We start from the raw sequence: 22,353 nt of genomic DNA, 5'->3' as shown, positions 1-22,353 counted from the left end.
AAATTTGCAATCTCAAACAAATTAAAAGAAGTCCAATATAAAATGTTACATCATATTTACCCCACCAACCAACTTATATCCAAATTTGTAGACATTGATAGCAGATGTGTATTTTGTAAACATGACGAAGAGACCATCATACATTTGTTTTATGAATGTGAACATACTTAAGTTTCTGGAAAAAATTTGAAGAATTTTTTGACATACAAACTAATAATGTAATTAAATTAGAAGCTAAAGATATCTTACTTTATTACGAAAACCAAAATTACAAAATTCAACAACTGGTCAACTTAATGATTCTTATTGCTAAGTTTCACATTCATAAGGCAACATTCTCCAAATCCTGTCCATCCTTATTTCCCTTCAAAGTTGACTTGAAAATGTATTTTGAGACAATACAATTGGTTAATAACAAAAAAATGTAATACCACTGTCAACCTCATAAAATAAATGTTTACTGATATCTGAATGTATTGCCTTCCTTTTATTATTTAGTGTAATTGTTAAGGTCACGAACTACTTGGACTTTATTGAGCTTTTTTTGTGAAGAGAACAATTTTATATTTTTTGGACTATGATGAAGCCTATGTATGTTTGTGTTTTATATTATTGAATGATGTCTGCCATTTATTTTAATGTTATTATGTTTCTGGAATTGAAATAAAGTTTCATAAAAAAAAAGACGTTCAGACTTGTTTTCTCAGCGCAGGTGGACATAATTTGCACAGAAAGGTTAGATTTCTACCGTCGGACTCTTTGGGAGACGATGTGTAAAATTCCCGCAGATAATGATAAGGATCATCACGTGACGGCGCTGACGCTGCGTCTGCAACGTTTCTCTTCACCTGTCAAGGCTGATTTATGGTTCTGCGCACCATACGGTACGCACGCCGCGTAACCTACGCCGTAGGCTCTGCGTTGGTGTAACGCGGACCCATAAATCAGCCTTCATTCTAAAGACTGCACTGGGCTCGTCGAGTATTTTAAATGTGCGCGCCGCCCGCTGGTGAAACAAGAAGGATTATTCCGTAATAATTGGACCTAAACAGTGAAGCTGAAACTCAAATTCCAGTTCATGATCTGCAGAATGAACAAGTTCACGTTAAAGTTCTTTATTTGTAAATATGTTGCGTTCAGTTCAACGTTCTCACAGAAATGAACGAGTTCAATGAACACGTGCACGAACACTGCCCACAACGTACAAACCTTATCCATTTACATGTGATTAGACCTATATCTCTGTCTTTTTCTTACTTTAGATGGTAGGCTACAGGTGGCTACAGGATACTAAAAAATAATATGATTCACGTATTATTCCACTGTGAGAAATTAGGACTTCCCAGTCAAATGGGTTGCAGTAGTGTTTTTGCTCTCATAGTCCATACTCTGTGGAACTGTCCATTCAATATCCACCGATGAAATGTTTTTTTTTAATCTAAAATATCATCCACGTGAAAGATTCTAGAAATTAAAGATTTATTTATTTATTTGCCTAGCTATATTTGAAGTGCTCAAATCAAATTGAGCAACGATGCTCTTGAACGCAACTCACCCTCTCCAAGCGCAGCCCCGCCCCCTTGTTGCCTAGCAACCGCCCAAGAAGATTTATTTTACCACAAAAAGCGAGTCACATAGTTAAACATACCAGGCAGATAACTGGCAGCTAAAAGTGTATCGATAGAGGTAAGTTGATAGCCTACCAATTTTCTCTTTCACTTTCTGCCATGACAACGACCCCCTCAGCTCATGCATTTGTCATGAGACCTGCTAATTAAACCTGTACTTATTTTCATCTGAGAGATCGACACGGGGGAAGGAGTCCGTTGTAAGTTTAACTGACGTTTACTAACTTTATTTCACGATGTAGTTTAGTGAAGAAGATGTAACTTAAATGACTTTGGTTTTTCCCATAGTAAAAGCATAAAAGGTCCCACCTGGAAGAGGTGGAGGGATGGCAAACATTAAACCCCACACAGCCTCATCCAAGACTGGACAAGGGAGTCAACCAGGTGAGCTGATACAGTATTCTGCTAATAGTAAAGAGTAAAATACCCTAAAAGTCCTCCACCGAATGTAAAACCATGTATTTTCACAAGAAGTACAAGTAAAATGTTCTTCTAGACTCTTACTGTCTTAATATCTGGTGGAGAAAGCTCAAAATGAGAGGAAGAGTTTAAAAAAAAAAAAAACTTGAGTGTGTTTTTAACTTTGATCCTGGAATCGGTACTGGAGTTGTCAAAGAAAATTAGGGAGGATGGTGGATTTTATGATATGGGGACAGATAATTTGTGCTGATTACAAATAATATAATATATTACAAATAATAGCAGTGACCAAAACACCTGCAGAAATACTGCAGGAATGACATAGCAGCAGTTAAATGCAGCCTTCTGTAAGCTTTAAATATCCACTGGGCTTACATCAAATACATCAAAACACAACAATAAAAAACACTTTTCTGAACTTATCAATATGACTCTGTCCTTCACAGGATAAGTCAAATGGATCACTGCAAAAACAGTATTCACAATATTCTTAACAATAATATTTGTTTTATTTCTAGTTCTCATTTTGAGCTTTCTCCACCAGATATTAAGACAGTAAGAGTCTAGAAGAACATTTTACTTGTACTTCTTGTGAAAATACATAGTTTTACATTCGGTGGAGGACTTTTAGGCAGTACTGGAGTTGAGGGGGGATGAGGGGGGATGGCATCCCCCCTGAAATAAAAACGGTCAAAATCATCCCCCCTGTAAAACTGTCATCCCTCCTTTCCATCCCTTATGTCATTTCATCAATGAACGGGGTTTTACTGCTATTTCAACATTTAGAGTCATCACCAGAAAAATAACACCAGAAAAATAACTTATTTGACAATTTTCACCTGTTTCAAGTAGATTTTCACTTGAAATAAGTAGAAAAATCTGCCAGTGGAACAAGATTTATCTTCTTATTACAAGCAAAAAAATCTTGTTCCACTGGCAGATTTTTCTACTTATTTCAAGTGAAAATCTACTTGAAACAGGTGAAAATTGTTGTTTTTTCCAGTGATGAGTCTTGTTTTAAGTGTAATGAGATTTTTTTTACTAAAATGAGACATTTTAACTAGAAATAAGACAAATATTCTTGTTAAGAATATTGTGAATACTGTTTTTGCAGTGATCCATTTTACTTATCCCCAGTGCTGTATTGTTTTTGTGTGGTGTGGGTTCAATAACAACACCGTTACTCGAAGATGCAGGCAGGTTTATGTAGCAGTTGTCCTCCAAAGCAGTTTGTCCTGCCTGTAACTGCTTTGGAGGACAATTGCTACATAAACCTGCCTGCATCTTTAGTAACGGTGTTGTTATTGAACCCACACCACACAAAAAAAATACAGCAGTGACCAAAACAGCTGCAGAAATACTGCAGGAATGACATAGCAGCAGTTAAATGCAGCCTTCTGTAAGCTTTAAATATCCACTGGGCTTACATCAAATACATCAAAACACAACAATAAAAAACACTTTTCTGAACTTATTAATATGACTCTGTCCTTCACAGGATAGTTCTTTATTTTCTGTAATGCAATTTAAAAAAAAAACAAAAATGTCAAACATTCTGGATTCATTACAAATCAACTGAAATATTGCAAGCCTTTTATTATTTTAATATTGCTGATTATGGTTTACAGTTTAAAGAAGAATATTCTAATTTTTTGAGATAGGATTTTTGAGTTTTCTTAAGCTGTAAGCCATGATCAGCAATATTAAAATAATAAAAGGCTTGCAAGATTTCAGTGGATTTGTAATGAATCCAGAATGTATGACATTTTTGTTTCTGTAATTGCATTACAGAAAATCACAATATTCTAATGTTCTGTGACAGTCCTGTATGTGTTATTCATTACTACTGGGCTTTTGCTTTTTTGTACCTTTTTCTCTCTGTCAAAATGCAGGAGCGCTTCAATCTGTCTGCTCTGGTGGTCCCTCACCATGTGTCAACACGTTTATGTACCATGTCAATGAGATAAAGAAGTTACCGGAACAAATATGTCAGCAGGTAAGCAAATGTCATATGAGATCACATTTGTGACAGCTATTATCACAAATATCCTATTATGTCTAAAAGGCAATTACATAAAAAAAAGAATGTTTTTGTCCACCTTGCATCAGTCTGGAGAATATCAGCCACCAGCAGATCTGTACATTGAAGGCATAGGAATTCCTGCCAAAGGTCAACAAACTTTGTTTCAGTTTCATTTTCTATGGTGTTCTAATGTACTGTATTTTCTCATGTTTTCTTTAATCCTTCATAAGTAATACCAAAGATCAAGAGCATCAGTGTCTAGATTTCACTGAATTTACCTCTCACTGGCTCATATCTTATATCTCAACACCTTTTTACATGTCACAAAATCTTTACTTATGCTAATAATATATAAAGCATATGTTTTACCTACACTTTGCACTTGATTTAATTTTATTCAAATGACTTCACAAATCTAACACTTATGTTTTATTTTAATTGACCTGAAAGTTATCGTACAATACAAAGTGCCAGTTGTGCTAATCTTCCTCCTCTAGATCATTGTCCATTACAGAAAAAGGTAAATGATGTCTTAACCGAAACTGTGCATTTGGTTGAGTGTTTGGAGGCCGATCGGCAGCATGTAATGCACGCTCTCGACAAAGAGAAGAAAGTAAAAATATTGCTGGAGAGCGAGCTTGAGAATCTTTCACTGTTGAAGCAAAAAGCTATCCAGAAAGGTCAGTTACTTCAAGGCTTCACATCATCACAGATCTTCATGTCTTTAAAGTACACTGGAAAAATAAATCTAAGCGCATGTAAATATAACATTTAAATCTGTGATATTAACAATTAAAAATGAAGTTTGTTGCTTTACACGAAAACATATAGTTTTGAACTTAATCTGAATTTGTTCAAAAAACAAGACATTGTGCATTTTTTCCTTAACCAGCAGTATTTATGTGAATCACAGTAATCTTTTCATTTACACACAAACAACAAGCAATGATCTTGTTGTATTTACCTTTCCTTTAACAATTTTAATCTATCGGGCAGATTGAACGTTTAAATGAAACATGCTTTATTTGTTTAAGTAGAACAACCACAGTAAAAAATATCTTGCTTGATCTACTTTAAAAAAATTAAGGCAACTTTTTCGCATGAGATTTTTTTTTTTTTTTTCATGTTTCTTTATTGGGTAGTCGATGTAATGCATATTACACAATAAACATTTTTTTAAGTATTCGACAGAAATACCCCGTTTTATATTTTACCACACACACACAAAACAAAAAAAAACAACAAAAAAAAGTAAAATAAATAAGGACACAAAACTTAACATAACAAACACCCTGCATGAGATTTTTATGTAGATCAAGAAAGACTAGTCTTTGTATAAACTACTTAATTTTTAGTATGTACAAAATCCATTTGCAAGTAAAGTCAACTTAATTTTGGTAAATAAAGTCAATTTAATTTTGATAAATAAAGTCAATTTAATTTTGATAAATAAAGTCAATTTAATTTTGATAAATAAAGTCAACTTAATTTTGATAAATAAAGTCAATTTAATTTTGATAAATAAAGTCAACTTAATTTTGGTAAATAAAGTGAATTTAATTTTGATAAATAAAGTAAACTTCACACAATTGAGTTGACTGCACTTGCAAAATGTATTATTTACATACAAAAAATTAAGTAATTTATACAAAGACTAGTCTTTCTTGATCTACATAAAAATCTCTACAAAAAAAGTTGACTTATTTTTTTTAAGTAGATCAAGCACAATATTTGTATCAGTGTAGTGTGATGATATTCGGAAACCTAATAAATAAACTTCTTCATTTTTGACCATTGTCTTCTTTTTTAGAGCATGAGGCTTCCAGTAAAGAAATCGAGGAATTGAAGTTGCAGCTTAAATTGGAAAAACAGAAATTTGAGCAGGTCCAAGAGAAATTGTCATCTGCTGAGGTGTTCAATCAGCACTTAAAGGAAGACATGGGATTTGCCCTAAAAGAAGTATGCATTGCAAGAAAAAACCTGGAAATCCAGAAAGATGAGCTAAATCAAATTAATATGGCACAAACCGAGGTAAGTTCTTGTCTAATTAATTGTACCACCAAGGTTTGATTTGTAACATGGTAACATGTGACAAACCGTTAAGGCAATTTTCTTGAAATGATCTTGCTAACATTTCATAGCTGTTGAGTGTGTTGTGAACATAGTCTGTTTATAAAGTAACAAAATACAGTTGATCAGATTTGGTAATATTCTAAAATGAAACCACACAAAATGTATGTGCTTTTGATAGTACACCAGAACGGAACTGATAAGTGGTAAAGGCTGGTAAATCAATGGAAACGGCTGGAAGAACATCTCCAAAGAGCATCATGTCCTTCTGAATACAGTTGCAAATTTAATTCAGAAGTTAAGGGTCCACAGGATTGCAGCTTATCTCCCTGGACATGGAAAAAGAAGAAAACTGATGGCAGCACATTTAGATTTGATGACACATTCATTTTGTTGTAAAAAGCAACTCTTCCAGTTGATACTGTTACCAAAAGTGAAGCCATACTTATCTTATAATGATTTGAAAGAGTGATGCCTGCTTTTATCACTGCATGATTGGATTATTATAATTACTTGTTGTGGATTTAGATCAGACATCTCTTTCTTCACTTGGGGCAAAATGCTGCTGCTCAGGTCTTAAGTGAGCATATCATGCCAATATTGACATCACTGGCTTCCTGTTCGCTAGAGTATAGATTTTGAGATTTTACTGATTGTTGTTAAGGTTTTCCATGGATTTCTGTGAGCTTTTACATGTTCATACTCCTGTCAGAGCACTGAGATCCTCAAGTTACATGGTCCTTGATCCAGATCCAGACTTAAATGTAGAGGTGACTGTGCTTTTTCAGTCCCTGGTCCCATTCTTTGGACAAGTTTACCACAACAAATTAGTGCTGTTAAAAATGTTACTTCATTCAAATCTTTCACCGAGACTAATTTCTACTCATTGGCTGACAATTCAAGCTGAACATTGACATTTGGTGATTAAAAAAAGAAAATTTTATGTTTTCTCGGTCTGTTTTGTATGTTGTATGTTATTTAATTTTGACCTTTAACCAATTTGGTTGTTTGTAAATGTTTTGAATAAGTAAATTTGACCTTCACTTTGACCTTGTAAGTCAAGCGACAGTTCATACAACTGTTGAACAAAGCGGCCAGAAAGTCTTCCAAGCAGATTCAAGGTGAACCCAAAGGTCAAGGGACATTAGTGTCTCACCACCTTATGCTGTTTGAGATAAATTGGACTTAGTAGAGGACCGCCGAGGAACATTCCAGTGTTGAAAATAAATCATAAAAAAGCCTCAAAATGCTTATTGACAAGCCACAAAGCTTTTAGGAGAATTTGCTTTGGTCAGATGATACAAAATTGGGGATTTTTGGTAAGCCACATCAGCTCAACATTCAGAGAAACACATATAAAGCATTCATTTTTCATTTTATTCTTTATTTCATTCAAAAAATAAAACAAACAATTCAATACAAATACAAATGTTCATAAATTGTGAATGAAAAGGGAGCAGAAAGAAGAAGAATCTTATCTAATCTTCCCCTTTTTCCATGAAATAAATTAACAGATAACATAAATAAAAAAAAAAACAACAACTAAGTAAATAAAAAACTAAAATAAAATTACCACCGTCTATGGGTATGTCAATCAAACTTAACTAAAATATTCCATTATAATTATTTTTGACAAGTTGCATTTAGTGTGTAAATGTTCATCATGCTTTCAGAGTCTGTTAGAGGTATTGCAATGTAGCTATGACAGATTATTGATTATTTAGAGTATAATTGTGTTTTGTATGGAAGACTCCTTTATACATACAGTATAGGTTTGAAGAAGTAGAAGAAAACACTTAATCCATCACGTTACATGTTTTGTAGGCCAGTGAAGTTTTATCAAAAGCACAAAAGGATGCGCTGCTAGCTCAGAAGGAGTTAGAAGAGAAGAAACTTGATGTCAGAAAGGAGAAGAAGTTAATGGAGCGTGAACTACGAGCTAAGAAGAATCAGCTCGGAAAGCACTGGTGAGTATTTTTTTTAGAAAACATAAAAACAAATGGGTTCACCACTTAAGTTATGCAACTGAAATCCATCCATCCATCCATCCATCCATCCATCCATCCATCCATCCATCCATCCATCCATCCATCCATCCATCCATCCATCCATCCATCCATCCATCCATCCATCCTTCTTTGATTTGAAGTAGTCATTTTATTTTTTCAATTAACCAAAGGGCCCTGTTAAGAAATTAAATATGACATAGACAACAAAACACGTGACGTCCCCATATATGTATGCCAGATCTTAGGAGGTTAATTCAATTAATTCAATCAATTCAATTAATTTTGGAAACAAAAATTGTAATCATTGGTAAACAGTAACATCAAGAGTATTGTTAGACTATTTCTTACTGACTTTGAAGTACTCTGCTTTTGTCCAATTTAAACGAGAATGTTAAAATTTCCACAATTAACTTCAACTTTGACCCATGACTTCAGCACCCACACCCTGGGTGAAAACAATGGGGGAAAAAATAGGGGATAAAAAAAAAAATAATAATAATATTAACTTAAATGTCAGCTGAAAGAAAAATGACTGGCTAACGTAGTGAAAGCTAGAGCTTCTCAACTAATCCTTTTAAGTATTTTTGGCCAGAAAAAGACAGAATGATATTAATATCACATAAATACAAAACGTAATGTTACACACAAATAGGAGGAAGGAATCATTCACCATTCACAAGTGGAAATGATGGCTGAAGTGCATGTGTCTTTCAGAAATCCAGACAGAATATGTGGCAATATGTAGATTTTCTTTTTTTTATACATTTTTTTTTGTGATCATTGGGAGCCAGAATTACAATGTAAATCTCAATGAAATCTAAAGCATTTGTTTCAAGCTTAATGAAAATGCATTTAATGAGGTTTTGATTTTTGGATAATAAACTAATAATTATTTGTCTTTGTAACCACATGTTATTGTCAATCATTCTATAACTTGCAATTTTTATTCACATACTTTTTATGTTTGAACTGTACCAGATTAACAAAACAATCATGTGAAAAGCATACAACAAAAGATTTGAATAGAAGTTCTGTATCAGAGCACAAACCAAGGTTCTGTATGTTGAAGTGCATGTAACCATAGCAACAATACTTCTCATTGACGCAGACAAGGCAGTTCTTCTCTCTGTAAGAAAACTAACCATCTATTAAAATAACTAGAAGCAACTATGACAATTCTTTGCATTCAGATGCCCTGATATACATAAATGATGGGTCATTGCTTTTGCTTTTTGTCAGTAATATTTAAAATCAAATAAATACATTTACTAAGGGTTTGACACCAGGTTCTTGAAAAGGTAAAAAAATGTCTTCTTTTTCCCCTCTTCTTTCTGTCTCCAGGGAAGATTTGAACCAGTTGAGGAAAGATGAGAAACATGATCTTAGTGAGTTAAAAACTGCTGAAGAGCTCATTGATTCAACAGAAAAAGAGTGTGCAATCTTAACTCGGGAAATCCGTAAAAAAGAGACGCTCCAGGACATTGAAGAAAAAAGGGTAACTCATGCCGTTCATATACATGAAAGTTTTTGAAAAGGAAAATTTAATTGTTACATATTTTCTCCTTTTATTCAGATTTCCATGCTGAAACAGACAATTGAGAATACAAGACAAAAGAATAGGCAACTCCTCTCCGTGATTGAAGACCTTGAATTTAAGAGAGTAAGGAATGGCACAAAAGTGTTCTTGATGGTTTCATCATCATGGACAAGCAGATATAATGCATCTACAATAATACATCCAAGCTCTTGTTGAAGCTGTGCAGTAATGTCTGAAGTCATATCACCTTAAGGTGTTTTGGACATGTGTTTCCATACTGTATGTAATGTAATCCACAGAAATGTGATGAGGAAGCAGAAGTGTCCCGCTTAAAGGAGCAACTCCAGTTAAAAAATGAAGCTTTTGCAGCTCTCCATAAAGAAAACATTGACATGGAACATATTATAAAGGGCTACAGGATGAACATTTCTGAGAGGTACAATGTCACAATCAAAACAGATGTGAAATATGAATTACCAGTACTCGAGTTGTAAAAAAAAAATCAGGGGGGATGGTGGATTTTATCATATGGGGACAGATAATTTGTGCTGATTACAAAAACACCTGCAGAAATACTGCAGGAATGACATAGCAGCAGTTAAATGCAGCCTTCTGTAAGCTTTAAATATCCAATGGGCTTACATCAAATACATCAAAACACAACAATAAAAAACAGATTTCTGAACTTATCAATATGACTCTGTCCTTCACAGGATAAGTAAAATGGATCACTGCAAAAACTCAAAATCTTAACAAGAATATTTCTCTTATTTCTAGTTAAAATGTCTCATTTTAGTAAAAAAAATCTTATTACACTTAAAACAAGACTCATCACTGGAAAAAACATCAATTTTCACCTGTTTCAAGTAGATTTTCACTTGAAATAAGATAAATCTTGTCCCACTGGAAGATTTTTCTACTTATTTCAAGTGAAAATTGACATGAAACAGCTGAAAATTGTCCAATAAGTTATTTTTCTGGTGTTATTTTTCTGGTGATGACTCTAAATGTTGAAATAGCAGTAAAACCACATTCATTGATGAAATGACTTTGAAATGATTTTGGCCGTTTTTATTTCAGGGGGGTTTCCATCCCCCCTCATCCCCCCTCAACTCCAGTACTATGGATTACCCACTATTAAATGATAAGGATGTGAGCCACTTACCTGTGCTTATACCATACAGTATGTATACACTAGTATATGATGTTTTATAGTAAAGAAACAACGGCGCAGCTGTATGAGGAGATGCACCAGATGGTCCAGAAAATCACTGACATCGATGAGCAGTACCAAAAGGCCACAAAAGAAGTGACAGATAAGTTAACCCTAGTTGAAGCTGAGCATAGTCTCTGGAAAAACAAGCTGGAAAAACAGAAGGAGCTCAACCTCTTGGAAGATCAGAGAGCCACGGTCAGTGACAGCATATGTCAATTTTCTTCATGTAGTTTATAGAAAAAAAATATGTTATTCGTTTTTGCAAGTATTGTTCAGTGTTCTTTCTTTACTCTGCAGAAAGAAATTGACGATTTGACTAAAGAGCTGGAAAATTGCAGGAACGACCTGGAAGCTCAAAAGGTACATTTGTGAATTGCTTCATTTTCTTCATCCTAATCAAGTATATTTTACACAGACTAAAGAAAGTTGTTGGAATTGCTGGTTACATCATCCGAAATGTACCACATTAAAATATGCCATTTTATTTTTGTATATTTTTCAGAACACATTGATTGCATAAACTTTGCCTTGTTAATAAAATGACTCACTGTCCATAAGAATCAAGCACTTTGTTTTATAAATATAGTTTTGAAAAAAAGGATGCATCAGTTGCTTTGGTTGTTCAGTTCCTTCTCTTGTTGCATTTCGTGGTTGAGTGTTTTCTTCTGTTGTGTGTTTTAAGACTTAAGTATAATCACATTTTGTCTTTTAATATTGTTTCCCATCAGGCTCAGTTTGAATATGTCAATAAAAGACTGGAGCAATACCAAATTAAATCAAAGCAAACCAACCAACAACTTGAGGAAGAATTCCAAGATGCATCCTCAGCAACAACAGAACTCGAAGCAATAATAGAGGTACACAAAAGACTTGATAATACTTCCTCTTAGTCTGAAAAATAACTTTTTAGCAATTTATTAAGACAGATTTAAGGAACTTTTTCAATTAGTTTAAGTCATTTTCTTTTCTGATTTGTTTTGAACAGAAAATAAAAACGCTGACGGATAACTGGGAAAAGAGTCAGTGTAAACAAAATGAGACAATGGTCACTCTAGAGAAAGAGAAAAAACTCAGACGTGACCAGCTGAAAACTGCTCAGGTAAGAATAAAAAGTTGCATAAAGCAATTTCTTTTGAGTCAGAGAATAAGTTTCTAAGAGAATAAGTTTCTAAGTCAGGTTGACTCTGTAAAGTTACAGTAACTGAGCACAAAAGTCATATCTATTTGATGTGTCGTTTTCTATCGAACAGTCTAATTCTTTAGCCTAACCTCTGTGGAAAATATGGTTTATGGACTTGTTTTTAACATAACTACTTCTCTTTATTTACAGGAGTCATACCGTGCCACTGTAAAGAGATTTGACATCTCAGTGAAGACGATCACTGACCTTACGGATAAAATTGAAGGATACCAGGATGCTTCATGTACAATGCAAAATAGTCTTGAATGCAGGCAAAAACTCAAAGCATCACTTCAGTAAGTTACAGGACATGCTCAGTGAAAAAAGAATAAGAAAATTAGTATTTTTTGGGAGGAATTTTAAACTTTTTCTTAAAAAAATTTATTATAGTAAAATGCTAAATCTATTTAGTATTAGTTTAACCTCCAAGAATACCTTGTAAGATGAATAAAAGATACATTATTTCAGAAATGTATATCTATTTAAATGTGTGATTTCTTCTTGCAGAAGTGATTTTAATAGGCTTGAGAATAAAAACAAATCAGCTGCTCATGTAATGAGCCTCTTGCAGTCTAATGTTGATGGCTACAAACAACGAACACAGCGATCCGTGCAGACACACACGGCTCATATTACAGCAAGAAAAAAGCAAATGGAAGAAAGCAAGGTAAGAAAAAAAAAGACACAAAATCCAAATAACTCCTTGTAAACACATGATTTTTTGTGTCAGATGCTGTAGCGTCAGAGACGAGCTGGAAAAAAACATCTCATTGTTTAATTGTTTTTGGATTAGAGTCAGCACATTGCTTGTCAAAATACTTCCTTTAAGATACGGGGAAAAGAGCAGTGTGCAATTAAAATTACAAGCCATGGTCAATCTCATTTAACACAAATGACAACTGGCTGTTGTCATAGTCTTTTTGTCTGGGGAGATTTGATGATGCATGCCTTTGTGAGATGCTTCTCCTTTTTCTGTTACCTTTGGCCAACGTTTTTATTAACAACCTGAATGTAAGCGTACAGTTTTCTATACACTAAATAAGTACATGATGTGGACTTTTAATGTGAAATCGCCATGTGGTTTATAGTGTCATTAAACGGTGGTCAAGAATGCATTAGTTCAAAACAAGAAAAGGCAATGGAGCTCAAGCCGCCAAAGTGCAGCAACTTTAACCCTTGTGCTGTCTTTGGGTCAAGGGAGGGTGAGGGAGAAAAGAAGGAATGAAGGAAAGAAGGAAGAAAGGAGAAAAGAAGGAAAGAAGGAAAGAAGAAGGAAAGGGAGTAAGTAAGGGAGAAAAGATGGAAGGGAGGAAAGAAGGGAGGAAAGAAGGGAGAAAAGATGGAAGGGAGAAAAGATGGAAGGGAGGAAAGATGGAAGGGAGGAAAGAAGGGAGAAAAGATGGAAGGGAGGAAAGATGGAAGGGAGGAAAGATGGAAGGGAGGAAAGAAGGGAGAAAAGATGGAAGGGAGAAAAGATGGAAGGGAGGAAAGAAGGGAGAAAAGATGGAAGGGAGAAAAGATGGAAGGGAGGAAAGAAGGGAGAAAAGATGGAAGGAAGGGAGAAAAGAGAAAAGAAGGAAAGAAGGAAGGAAGTAGGAAAGGGAGTAAGGAAGGGAGAGAAGATGGAAGGGAGGAAAGATGGGAGAAAATATGTAAGGAAGGGGGAAAGGAGAAAAGAAGAAAAGAAGGAAGGAAGTAGGAACGGGAGTAAGGAAGGGAGAGAAGATGGAAGGAAGGGAGAAAGGAAGGAAAGAAGGGAGGGAAGAAGGAAGGAATGGAGAAAATAAGGAAAGAAGGAAGGAAAAGCAAAGAAGGTAATAATGACGAAAGGAAGGTAGGAAGAAAAAGGACTAAAGGAGGGTAAAAAAGGAGGAAAAGAGGAAAAGAAGCAGGAAGGAGAGAGCATGTCAGGAGGAAAGAAGGATAGAAGAATTGGGTCATTTTGACCCAAAGACAGCACAAGGGTTAAAGAAGTTGTTGGCGTGAGACAATTTAAGAATTAGAAGTCTTCCTCATAGACACAACTCCCATTAGCTAGATAAAAGTTAGCCGTGCAAAAAGGGGTTTAGTCTTTTTTACTTGATGAAATAAGATGATATGACAACAATACTCCTCACTAAATAAAAAAAGCGTCAGACTCAGGTTCTAGGGAAACTGGTCACTTTCATCACTGAGACTAATATAAAGCACACATAATGTCTATATTAGCATGACATAATACGTAGAGTGTGTATTTGGAAGTCACAGTGCATGAAGCAAAATGATTAGACACCTTCAATGTGAGATTTGTTTTATAAAAATGCTGACCACAGCTCCTCTGCTCCAAACCCGTTGCAAGTCCCACTGGAAGCTTAAAGGTGGTTGTTTTTTATTATTATTTTTAATTTGGTTAAATACTAAAGTATATAAGGATCAAATTTGTTGAAATTTGTAAAGAATCTCCATTCGTCTCTATTCCGCCCATAAATATGTCAAAGGAGTTCAGTTTCCAACAAGGACTTATGTTTTCATTTGATCAGGGCTTGTCGTTTGGGGAGGACAAAGTAAACAATGCAAACTGCCGACGCTATCAGTTTCTTATGGATGAAGTGTAATTTGTTCCATTTACACTTCACACCAGCATCAGATGGGCTTTGTCAGTGCTGCATGGAGTAATTAAACCTGAAATCAATAGCAGGCATTAGTCATGTTGACAGCCCTCTTTCTGCTGGGTTAAACCAGAGACGTTCAATAAACGAGACAGCCCACTACGGTTCGGTTTCCTGTATCTGTGTCACGTGACTGCCCTTTAGGAGACCGGAAGTAGGTCCTGAGTCTATTGAGTCCTATGGGAAAAGTGAACGTGAGCACAGATTATCACCAATTCCTTCGCCCCATAGTAACCTGAGTAAATATGGGACCCATTTTCCAAAAGCCACAAACCTTCTGAACATTCTGACACCAAAATGGCAATTTTCAGACCGACAGATTAGGAGAAAATGAACTTTATTTGAGACCTGTCTCTGTCTGAGCAACACACTCTCACCAGATTTGGCTCTCATCGTTTTCCCATCGGATAAAATGATGTTTAAAACTAAAATAAAACTTGCTTCTTTGCTTAATAATACTGTTATTTTTATTATTTAAGTCTTTTTGGAAGAAAGTTGTACTGTATTTAGTGTTGTATGTTCCAAAACGATGTGGGGAGAGGGGCGGCCACGCCCACTTAGGAGACAGGAAGTGTATACCATTTCATACCATTGGCAGTAACGGTAATGCGCTATCTTCTGTATAGAGGATCTTTGGTTAAACCCATCACTTTAGTGCTGTTCTGTTTTACTGCAGAGACACACTTCATTATGTCTGCAGGTACACTTGAGATATTCACACATCCCCTCATCCAGTACCTGGGAAACATTGTTCAAACATGCACAGAGATTTATACTGACTGATTTATTTGCTTGATGTCACTGAAAAGTGCTAGTTGTTGTATGTCATTTATGGTGCCATATTCACCAGCACAAATTCAGACTGCATTTACTGTATCATAAACACATAGCAGGACAGCGTTTCAACAAAAATGTCTTGTGGCTGCGTTCTTATACAATACGCACTGCATTTGGAATATGCAGGTTCATTTTTTTTTAAAATACATTGTTCCTGGATTTGATACAGAGTAGTTGTGAATAATGAAAACATTGACCAGCATGATTATTCATAACATATTTTTCTTGTTCAGTGAAACTTATAAGAAAATATTTGTCATACGAACACAGACCTGAATTGTTATTGTTTTTTTTTTCAATTGCAAAGATGTGCTGTGAAACATGAAATATCTTTGCTTCCAGCCCTTGCAGCTATTTTTCAGTATATCAATGATATTTGGAACCACATTACTACACTGGGTTGTGTCAAGCATCCACCACGATCTCGTAGTTCCAGTTTAAGTCTGGCTTTATTAATATCAGGACAGAATCCGTGTTCACCCACACTTCAATTAATTCACAGCAGTTTAGTTTAGTTTTTTTGCTCAACATTAGTTCTCAAACTTCTGCGGCCATGTAAATATAATATCACATCACATCACATCATATCATATCAGTGTTATAAGAGGTAAAAACTTTTAGGGTATGTATGTCACAGTTACTGAGTTACAATACTGCTCTTCTTCGTCTTTTTGGGTTGTTTCAACAGCCGACATGCTACTTTTCTATAACATTTAACCTGAGCTTTTTTCTTCTGTATAGGATGCACTAAAAACTGCACTGGAGCTGAACAAACGGTTGGCAAATGACTACAGACGTTTAAGGAAGACCCTCCCGGAGGCCAAAAAAGAGGCATTTTTAATGCAGAGCAAGAAAAGACAAGCAGAGGAAACATTTAATTATTACACACAGGTAAAGTTTATATGTTTTTACCCTTTTACCCTGCCTCTTTTAAGGTAAGGTTTTATTTATCATAAAAGCACAAGTATGTTTTATTTTTATGATATTTGTCTTTGCATGGACAGACATTTTAAGGAAGTCTTTGTTTTATATCCAGTGAGGACATTAAAGCAGCAATCTAATAATGATTAGATAACTTGAGAGGAGGAGGATGATGGATGTGACATCATGTAATGATAGCTGTGTAGTTTTACCACCAAGGGGAGTAAAGCAAGAGGTTGATGGTAAATTTAAATGCTCTAACTTCTACATTATCATGATTATAGTTTGGTATACTAATAAAAGGTGAAACATTTTATTATTTTTGCAATACAAATTAGCTTTTGCTCACTGAATCAATTGGTTCAGATCGACAGCAAACAGGGTCTGACAAACAATGCGCCTTCGACATTAAAAATATGATCTTGACTAGTTAATGAAAACAACACAGCAGCCTTTTTCCTTTTTTTTAAATAACTAAAATATAATTACAGATGACAAACATAACACCAGGAAGGAGAGACACTGCTCCTGCAATAGAAAATCATATTATTTGTTCCAAAAATGACTAATGCCAGTACTTGAGCAATTCCTCATCTAAGTGCATGAATGTTATCAAGTGAGAAATGCATGAAAAAATAAAATCCCGTGGACAGGATTTTCTACGCTCATGATCAAAGCCTGATTTTCTTTTACTCTGGATTCAGCCTTCACCATTTTTTGTTTGTTTCAACTATACACTTTTATAGCAGCTGCTTATGTGTGTGTGTGTGTGTGTGTGTGTGTGTGTGTTTTTCTTATGGCTTATTTCCGTTTCATAACAAGCTTATGATCAACATTGTACACAAGTGCAGATGTTGGCCTAACACATTTAACCTGAATTATACATAAAAATTCAAGAACACTTCTTTCCTCTTTAAAATATATCTAATTATCCTCATAATTTTTGGATGTTATGTTCCAATTAGTATATATGTTATACAATGTGGTTTCTCTTAATGCAGTGGTTCCCAAACTTTTTTTGCCTTTTGTACATAACAGAATTTTTGAGCCCCCCCCCCCCGACCCCAACACAGACACACACATCTTTTGCATTCAAATGCGACTGCAATTTATTTCATATATTGAACATATGTGCAAAAAAACTGTCCATCTCTGTAAAAATAGATTTTCAACCTGACCAGCTCACAGAGATTGAAACAACAACAATACAAACAGGAGCCAAAATCTGAACATTTGATCTACAAAAATTACACCTTTAATCCCCACATCTTTTCAGTGATGTGAGTGGGCTTGCTTCATGTGTGCAACACATTTCTTTTTTTTCTCCTTTTTATTGTACAATACAGTATGCATTACTTTCAACATATTTTTGAAAAAAAGCAGCAACAGCTAAACAAATAATCAAAATTTCAACAATTCCCACACCTTTTCAGTGAGTGGGGTGGGCTTGTTTCATGTTACAGATCTCTCAAACCGGGGTTGCAGGTGAGAAACTGCCACATGCATCTTCCTTCCAGTAGCACCGGGTAGTTGTGGGGCCTTAAGCAGCAGGTCCCTGGTTAGATTCCCGCCGGCCAGACCATTACTTCATGTCATTCCCCCAGGGCCGGCTCTACCTAATTTAGTGCCCTGGGCGAGATTGCTCTCCGGCGCACACATCTCCTTGGCACACACTTGAGATGAAGCAAATCCACTGTCTCTGTAGCCCACAAGGGAAGCTTCAGTTTTCCTTAGAAGATCAACTGCAACATCCATTTGCATTGTTTCTGACTGCAATAATTTGCTGACATGTTTGATGTTTGTCAGGATGTCATACCAGACCACAGTACAGATTGAGAATCTGTAAGATCCAACCTCTTCAGCTAGAGATTGTGCCTCGATTTTTATAGTTGGGTCTGTGGCGTTGTCCCTCACCTCTATGAGTGCATCTCTGACTTCTGCAGCCTGGTATCTCACAGCCTCTACACTGTTGATCCGACTCTCCATCTGGTATCGGACCAGGATTTCAGGGTTGTGGTGACATGTTTCTTTTAGAATGGACCATCGCTGAGTGGAGGCAGAAAAAAAAGTGTGAACAGCTTCTGCAGGTAGCCAAAGTAGGAAGTGGCATCTGCAGAGCTTTTTGCTGCATCAGCCACCACCAGATTCACTGTGTGTGCTCCACATGGCACAAATAGAGCCCTTGGGTTTTTTTCAAGAAGCCTGGCCTGGACTCCTTTCTTCTTCTCTTTCATATTCGCTCCATTGTCGTAAGACTGCCCTCTACAGTCTTCAAATGCGATGCCGAGTTCTTCCAGTCTCTTCAGAATGAGGGTTGAAAGGCTTTCTCCTGTGGACTGCTCTGCCTCAAGGAACCCCATAAAATGCTCTTTTATGTGTGGGGTGTCCTCAACTGCAACATGACGAATGATGACAGATAGTTGCTCTTTATGGCTTAAATCAGGGGTGCAGTCCAAAATTATTGAAAAGTATTTGTTCTGTTGAATTTCTTGGACCATAGCCTCAACAATCTTTTCAACTATGCAACCGATGAGCTCATTTTGAATATTTTTTCCTAAATAGGATGTATGGCTACCTCGTGTTTGCACGTCAGTTAGATGCTGCTTCAGTATTGTGTCAAACTTGGCCATGAGCTCTTCAGGAAGTTTCCGTTATCTGGTTCATGAAGTCTTTCTGTGGTACCTCTGAGAGCAATATTTCGCTCTGCCAGTGACTGTATGATTGCCACCAACCTGGTCAGGACTTCACGCCACCGCCTCCTTTCAGCTTCTATTAGTGCCCACTCAACTCTGTCTATTGTTTGGTCCTTGTCAAGACGACTTTCAAGCTCCTTCCATGAGGTCATGTGTTTCCAATGTTCTGGACTGTTCTCATGAATTTTAAGTACATCACGGCAATTCTTCCAGTCATTTAGTCCATCACTGATAGGTTTATATGTTTTTTGTGAGAACAGCTTGCAACAGAAGCAGTATAAACTGTTGTTTTTAACGGAATATACCATCCAACTTGTCTTGATCTTTTCTCCATTGATTAACTGTCTATGGAAGTAGTGGTGATGGCAACTTCTCCCATCTCCTCTTTTTGGGAATTCAAAGTCAGATTTCAGCTGATAGGGCCTTCTGTGGACTAATTCCACCCTCACCTTATCAGACAGGGAAGGCCAGTCAGCAGGGTCCAATGGTGCTGCCTTGAGAGATTTGTCATGGACTTGAGGATGTGTTGATGGGCCTGGGGTGTCCTCAGGCTGTGGAACATTGCACGCTGCGCTTGTACCTGCAAGAAAATCAAACACACATGCAAATATAAATATTAATCCTTCAGTATTAGTAAAGTCACAATGATTTACAAATTACAAGACATCAGGCAAAAAACACATCTTAAGCATGAATTAGGAATGACAATTGTATTGTTCAGTGATGTGAGTACAACATTTAATTACAGAACTCACCTGCTTCATGCTGACTTGCAGAGGTGGGTGGTATGGTTGACGTAGTAGTGCTGCTGCTGCATGATGCCTGACTTGTAGCTGTATTCAAACAGAGCACATCCATACTGTCACAACACTGCATTAAGTTTGTTGTGTCAATCTCACTTAATAAATCACTTGATTTTAATTGACTAAAAATTATATTTATTGGCATTACTAACAAGGTTGTACCATTCAGTAACAACAACAATAGCATAGTAGTGTGTCAGAGACCACAAACAATTGGATAAACTTACATGCTTCAGAGAGTGGTGTTCCTGTGGATGTGTGATCAGAAGGCCCCTCTCCAGAAGCTGTTTGGGGTGTCAAATATTTTCTGAGTGCATCTAGACAGACGGAGTAAATGTATTAAATTACAAGCAAAAACAAGTAATAATAATTATAAAAAACTGCTGCAGCTTGCATTTTCATCACTTGGCTACTGATTTTCAGCACAATATCAAACGTGATAAGACAGTAGAACTATGCACCAGCAGCAGCAACTGTGTCAGTGCGCACACAGGTGTTATTATACTAGTGATGACTATGGTAAAGTTAATTTTCAACTCAACCAAACATAATGACTAGATGAAACTGAAATAAAATACCAAATCAGACTGGACATCCAGGCAGGCAGAGATGATAACTGTGTAGAAAACTAATTAAAACTCATCACAAACATAAACAGCGCCAGTGTAGTGCGCATTTCACATTAAACAAGCTAGCAAGCTGCTATGTGCTAGCGAGCTACCACAAATAAAACGTCTCTCCACACAAAACGACATAATTAAAAGAAAATGGTAGGCCTACAGGCTAATGTTACCTTTATATTGCGACTTCCTCTTCTCCTCTTCTTTTCTTCTCTTTCGGTTCTGCGCACCCGAGGGCTTAGACGGCCTTTCCATCTCGTAAATAACACACACACTGTCTGTGACCTGACTCTGAGCCCAGCTCTGACCCTGAGGTGCGCCGCGCGCACCCGTCATGTGATTCAGCAGCTGCAGCACCACATTTTATGAACATCATTGTTTATTCATTTGTTAATATTTATTATTTTCAAAAGAGAACACACAAAGGTATGGAAGCCCATTTCCGCCAGTAAAAGAAAAAAAATAAGATGAAACAAAGTCATAATTATGAGATAGAAAGTCATAATTATGAGATAAAAAGTCGAAATTATGAGATAGAAAGTCATAATTATGAGATAAAAAGTCGAAATTATGAGATAGAAAGTCATAATTATGAGATAAAAAAACGAAATTATGAGATAAAAATTCATAATTATGAGATAAAAAGTCGAAATTATGAGATAGAAAGTCATAATTATGAGATAAAAAGTCATAATTATGAGATAAAAAGTCAAAATTATGAGATAGAAAGTCATAATTATGAGATAAAAAGTCAAAATTATGAGATAGAAAGTCATAATTATGAGATAGAAAGTCGAAATTATGAGATAGAAAGTCATAATTATGAGATAAAAAAATCGAAATTATGAGATAAAAATTCATAATTATGAGATAAAAAGTCATAAGTATGATATACTTTCATACTACGGTCAAAGTAGGAGCTCTTTAGCATATTCAATTTTACACAGAAATGAATTGTGAGTACATTGTGGACTACTTTAAACGTGGCTTTACAACAGATGAAATACTTAATTTGCTTGCTGATTCACATGGGATTGTACTAAGCAAACGCACCCTTGAAAGGATTTTAAGCAAGAAGCAGCTCTGGCGTAGAAAGAATAAAACCGATGTAGCTGAGGTGGCAACCTTCATCGAACAGCAACTGGAAACATCTGGTCAGTGCCATGGTTACAGATGGATGCACCAGAAATGTTGGTTACATGGAATTGTCACAGACAGAGAAACAGTTCGAATATTGCTACAGTTATTGGATGGTGAAGGTGTTGATCTGAGGACAAGAAACAGACTCCGAAGGCGTGTTTACCACAGCTGTGGCCCAAACTATGTTTGGCACATTGATGGCTACGACAAACTTAAGCCATTTGGAATTGCAATCAGTGGATGCATTGATGGGTTTTCCAGAAAAATGATATGGCTTGAAGCTTATAAAACAAATAATGACCCAAAGATCATCGCTGGTTACTTTGTGGAAGCTGTGATCAATGCTGGTGGGTGTCCTGCCAGACTCAGACTGGATTTAGGAACAGAAAATGGCCACATGGCTGAAATGCAGCGGTTTTTGCATTTTTCTGACAACCAAGCTGAAAGAGACAGTGTAACCTTTGGTCCAAGCACTGGAAACCAACGGATTGAACGATGGTGGCTGATCTTGCGAAGTGAGTGTGCCCAGTTTTGGATGGACCTATTTGACAAACTGAGAGAAGATGGCTACTTCTCAGACAACTTCTTGGACAAGTCCTTGATCCAAT

At 36.0% G+C, this 22,353-nt stretch overlaps 1 long non-coding RNA gene across 1 annotated transcript; it reads left to right on the top strand.

Annotated features, from left to right (window-relative positions):
- Window positions 1-12,323: 12,323 nt before the first annotated feature.
- LOC133457559 (uncharacterized) lies at window positions 12,324-16,386 on the top strand. The gene is made up of 3 exons (XR_009783869.1): window positions 12,324-12,379; window positions 12,591-12,750; window positions 16,310-16,386. It is a non-coding gene; the product is annotated as an uncharacterized LOC133457559 (long non-coding RNA).
- The last annotated feature ends 5,967 nt before the right edge of the window (window positions 16,387-22,353 follow it).

This window comes from Cololabis saira, chromosome 2, assembly GCF_033807715.1.
Source record: "Cololabis saira isolate AMF1-May2022 chromosome 2, fColSai1.1, whole genome shotgun sequence".
In the NCBI taxonomy this organism is placed as follows: Eukaryota; Metazoa; Chordata; class Actinopteri; order Beloniformes; family Belonidae; genus Cololabis; species Cololabis saira.
Note: the sequence above shows the minus strand (reverse complement) of the source record. Positions and strands in the feature narration are given on the sequence as shown.